Source organism: Capsicum annuum, chromosome 8, assembly GCF_002878395.1.
Source record: "Capsicum annuum cultivar UCD-10X-F1 chromosome 8, UCD10Xv1.1, whole genome shotgun sequence".
In the NCBI taxonomy this organism is placed as follows: Eukaryota; Viridiplantae; Streptophyta; class Magnoliopsida; order Solanales; family Solanaceae; genus Capsicum; species Capsicum annuum.
Genome location: NC_061118.1, coordinates 162,653,240 through 162,658,546, shown reverse-complemented (window position 1 = coordinate 162,658,546; position 5,307 = coordinate 162,653,240). Strand labels below are relative to the sequence as shown.

At 32.2% G+C, this 5,307-nt stretch overlaps 1 long non-coding RNA gene across 1 annotated transcript; it reads right to left on the bottom strand.

The window, feature by feature from the left end:
• Nucleotides 1–923: 923 nt before the first annotated feature.
• LOC107879904 lies at nt 924–4,393 on the bottom strand. The gene is made up of 2 exons (XR_001677134.2): nt 4,008–4,393; nt 924–1,737 (listed from the first exon to the last, which is right to left on the bottom strand). It is a non-coding gene; the product is annotated as an uncharacterized LOC107879904 (long non-coding RNA).
• Between the last annotated feature and the right edge of the window lie 914 nt (nt 4,394–5,307).

The window sequence follows — 5,307 nt, the reverse complement described above, 5'->3', positions numbered from 1 at the left end:
TATATTTCTTGATATTAAATTTTTATATTTGGCCTGATATTGTTTTAGTTCTTGTTTTATTTTTAATAAATTTTTAGTTAAAAAATAAATAACTAAATTAAGTTAATTTTAGAATATTTTATTTTATTGGTATTTCAATTTTTTTTAAAAAATAATAATACAAAAAAATAAAAAAAAAATTTAAAAATAAATAAGTTAATAGTTTTAGTATTATCTTAATTATATTTATTTTTAGCTATTTTAATATATTTTTTAAATATAAAATTAATTAGTTATTATTATTATTATTATTATTTTATTATTTATTTATTTATTTTGATTTATTTTATTATCTATAATAGTAATTAAAAAAAAGGATTCAAAATTTAAACAAAATCTTATCCTATCTTATCTATAACTGTTCGCCCTAATTTCCCCTATTTAAGCTTTTTCCACCCTCAAATAAAAAAAAACCTAGTTACTTTTTCACATCCTCAAATATTTTGACACATACTATCTGACAGAGTGAGAGAAAAACAGAGAGTAAAAAAAAAAAAGAGAAAAACATCAAACAAAAGAGAGAAAAGAAGGAAGTTGAAGGTTCCATTGAAGATTCCGTGACCGCGCTCGAGTTTTTGGCTTAGTTCATAACAGGTTTCAATTTAATCATGTATTATGCATTTTATAGATATTATTATGAAAAACATAAATGAAAAAAAAATGCTTAAATAATTTCATTACGTTATTCATCCATATATGATTGTTCAATTAAGTGAATTTTCATTATTATGTGTTATAGAATTACTTTTTGTTGAAACATTTATGTTGAAATCTAGTATCTTGTATATCATTAACATATCCCTGTACAAACGAAAATAAATAGGGAAATATCAGATAATAATAAAATGAAGTAGAAAACTGATTAAAAACTAAGAATGCAAAGATTGAGAGTATAGTCATCTTCTCCATATTTTATATGATTACAGTACAACATATGCGGGCAGTAAAACATATGTACATATCTGCACACACAGTGAGAGATCGGAGATGAGAAAATAATGAAGAAAAATAAAAGAAAAGGTAACAGATTGCGCGTAATATAAAATCAAAGAATCAATATAAAAAATAAAATATATAGATTTTCCGGCAAGATTTTTCTCTGAAATCGCTAAGGAAACCAGCAACTCAATTTCGTTCCCCAAAACCCATCACCGATGATGCCATTAATGGCGAAACCAATGTCAGAACCACCAGATTCAGCCGAAATCCACGTCATAGCGGCGATAATAACCTCACCCGAAACCCCCACCAAAATCAATCGATTCTCTCCATCAGCGAACCAAAGCGCTGGAAATCGCCAAAACCACCCAAAACCAATCTGTCTCGTCGCCATTCCGGCGACCCTCTTCGCCAGAAAAATAGCGAAAAACCACCATCGCCAGAAACATCCAAGGCTAGTGATCCGCTGCCGCCGCCCCCACTTCCCTCACCGGATCCGCTCCATTAGCATCGGTGAATCCCCGTCGGAATCAGCCATCCATCGCCGAATTTTTCAAACAGTCGGTCAAATATGGCCTGAAAACCCATGCAAACCACCAACCGGTGCATCCCGTCAGCTAGTATGATCTCTTCCCCTTTTCATGTTTTCAGCTGACCATATTTCTCTGAAACCAGATCTGGGGCCACCTTTACCAGTCCAGCGCCGTCTTAACCGTCTCCATTTCTGGTGAAACCAAATGGAAAGAATAATAGCAAAACCTCTAATGTGAAATTTAAGGGCAATGTATTTTATTTTTGTGATTATGAGGTTGTATCAGTTTAAAATAACAATAATAAATACAAAATAGGTAGATTTGGGATTTATATTAGTTTAAAGTGAATGAATTCGTAGCTAATACTAAAATTGATATAATATGGGTGATTTTGGTATATTTTTATTTGTTTTATTATTTGTCGTTTTTAGTAGTTTTTTTTATTTATTATTATTTTTATTTGTTACTATATATAAATTTAAGTAATTATTTATTGCTTTAAATGATTACAGTATAAGTTTACTATTAATTTTAAATGGCACTTCGAATAAATAAAAAATATTTTCAAGTTGATAAAACAATGTCTTTAATATTAGACAAATTTAGATACATCTAAAAAAATTTTGTCCTGATTAAGAATGCGGCGTATGCATCATTATCGAGATGTTTAAAATTTAAGGATACAGAAATGCATTTTGACAAATATTTCTCTAAACTTAATTTTTCACAAATTTAATATAAGATAATAAATAAGTTTTAGTATAATAAAAATGAGCGATTTTAGGCCGCAACATAATTTATTAAAATAGTTTAAGTGAGGATAAGTCAATAAAAGCGACCGTGCTTGAACCACGAGACTCGAAGGGTACCTCACACCTTCCCCTCGGTTAATAGAATTCCTTACCCGGTCTTTTATTTTTGCAGACCAGAATAAAGAGTCATTTCCTTTTGATTGGCGACTCTGTCATAAATTAATCCCTATTCAAAACTGTCACTTTAATTGAAAAAATCCTTCGACTCGAACCCTCGAGCGTAAAAAGGGGTGTGACAGCTGCAATAACTACTATTAGTTGTTGTGTTACAACAATTATAGAAGTTGTTGTTGCAACTATCGAAGTTACTGCAGCAACTATTGAAGTTGCTGTAACAAATTCAATTGTTGCTGTAGCAACTTCGATAGTTGTTGCAGCAATTTCGATACTTAATTTTTGAAAAAAGATGAGGTTGGAGGAGGAACCCACGATAAAGTGATATTTATGGTGAAAAGGGAGGTGGTGGTGCTGGTGGTGACGTCGAATGAGAAGATGACGTTGCGGTGTTGATAGCGATGGTGGTGGAGGAGAAAGAAGAAAAATAGGAGATAGTTATGTAGAGGGAGAAAATAATGGTGAATCTGGAAGAGATGACAATGGTAGTGAAAGTGAAAGTAGAGGAAGAGGAGGTGGCGGCAGCGGCGGAAATAAAAAGGGTGTGGAGGAAGAGTGATGGTGTAGGGATATTTGTGTAAATATGGTGTAGGTATCTTTGTATAAATAATAAAACTGAAGGGTTTTAAAATTAATGTCATTAACACTAATGTTAAAATTGTCACCTCTACTCAATATTTACGAATTGTGTAATTCTTTTTTAGTTATGAAACTTTTTTGTCACCTTTAATAATTTGTCCTGATTTGATGTATTAAAAATAATAAGCCAAGCCCATCAACAACCCCATCATCTTTCACTTTGGTACTTTAAGTGGACGTTGTTCACTTTTGGCACTTCAAGTAGCCATAAGGTGTGTCATTTTGACACCTTTTGCTGAATCAGCAAAAATCGTGTGCTACACACATTGAAAGCGCATTTAAGAAGTATTTTCGTAAATTTTCATCTTTAATTTTTTTAAAAATTATTAAAAATCTCTATTGCTAAATCAACAACAATTGGTCCAATGAATTAATTTACACGTGTTTTATTGATCAAATAATTACAAAAAAAATTTCTCATATTATCTGCTCTACACAACCTTTCTTTAGCTTAGCCTTCAATAATGGAGATTGAATATTTCAAGAATCAATGAAACACACTAACAACAATTAAAAAATACTCCTTCTCCACAACAACAACTTCACGAATTCATCACCTTCATATTTACACCTTCAATTCCCATTAAGTGTTTCTTCTCTATGAATAAGTGGTTGACAACTATGCAAATGGAGAAGATGCACAAATAAATTTTATCTTTCTGTACAATGTTAAACTTGAGTTTGATTGCTCATGCCGTACAAACAAATAATAACCTATAGAATTTTATACTATGATTGAACGATTTTTTATAAAAATGTCAACTTGCTCAAAAGAATCTCTATTCCATACTCTGAAAGGTAAGGACAAAAGAAATTAAAAAAGGAAAGATCAGTTGCTTAACAATTATCCAGAAAGGAATAACTTACGAATTTCTTACAAATTTAACTTGATTGTGATCCATTTTAGTTTTCAAATAAATAGTTTCATTACCTGTTCTAATCAGTCTCCAATAGAAAAAAGTTTCTTGATTTTTGGAGAACATTGAACAATAAATTCTTCTCTGCTTGCTTCTATGCATTAGATGAGTATTCACGAACAACCACAAGGATGTTTCTTCTTAGTACATATAAATACTTCAAAATGTTTATGCTGAATTTGGGATTATTTTTATTTGAGAAGAGGGGGCGGATGGGGGCAAATGGAGAAGATGAGATGACTTTGGTAGGAGTTTGGGATGGGTGGAGGGGAATGGAGAAGACGACTTCGGGGTTTACGGGGTAGGGGGTGGGGGAGGGCAAATGAAAAAGATGACCTGGGATAAGGGTTGTTGGGTGGATGGGTGGTGGTGGAGAAGATGACTTTGAGGTTAGGGTGGTGGTAGGGTGGGGTGGGGTGGTGGGTTGTCTGCCAAATAAAATTAAATAATTTTATAATTATTTTGAAAAATACCACGTGTCAGCAATTAATTGATTCCTTTAATTTAATTATGTATATACATTAATGAGTTGGATAATTATGTCATTAATTTCCATGTGTTTTGGCCTTCTAAAAAAAATTAATTATGAATTTAAATAATGATATGGCAATTTAAATGAGTTGGCACAAATCAATTGGTTGTTTTATCCACGTTGGTAGTGAGTGAGACACACGTACCAGTGCTGATATCGAAAGGTGCTCAAATGACACACTTTATGGCTACTTGACGTGCCAAAAGTGAACAACGTCCTCTTGAGGTGCCGAAGTGAAAGATGGTGTCAAGTTTAGGGGGCCGTCGATGGGTTTGGCCAAAATAATACAAATTACATAATTTCTAAAAAAGTATTTTTTTTACAAAAATACCCTCCATATATATGTTAGAAAGGATACGAATTTTTTTTTAGGGATAATAGTGTCTTTAATCATGTTAATGCGTGCATTGGATCCATTGCATTACTAATATCATGGATTTTGAGGTATTAATAATACACACCTCAATACACAATAAACTGTATAACTTATGACATAGCATGAAAAAAATATACCAAACAAGGTACTAGTAGTACATATTAAGCTAATACATGCATTAACTTTCCAATACACTCTACCAAACGGCCCCTCAACGAAAAATGGATTAACATACATTCAGTAAAAATTCACAAAAAAATATATACACCACAGAACTTCTTTACTACTGGGGGGTTCCCCAATTTCCATTCCACACAATTCACGCACACACACCATCACATATACATACACACACCATCACACATACGGAGGGGAGCTAGGTAATTCTCCATTCTTTTCAACGACA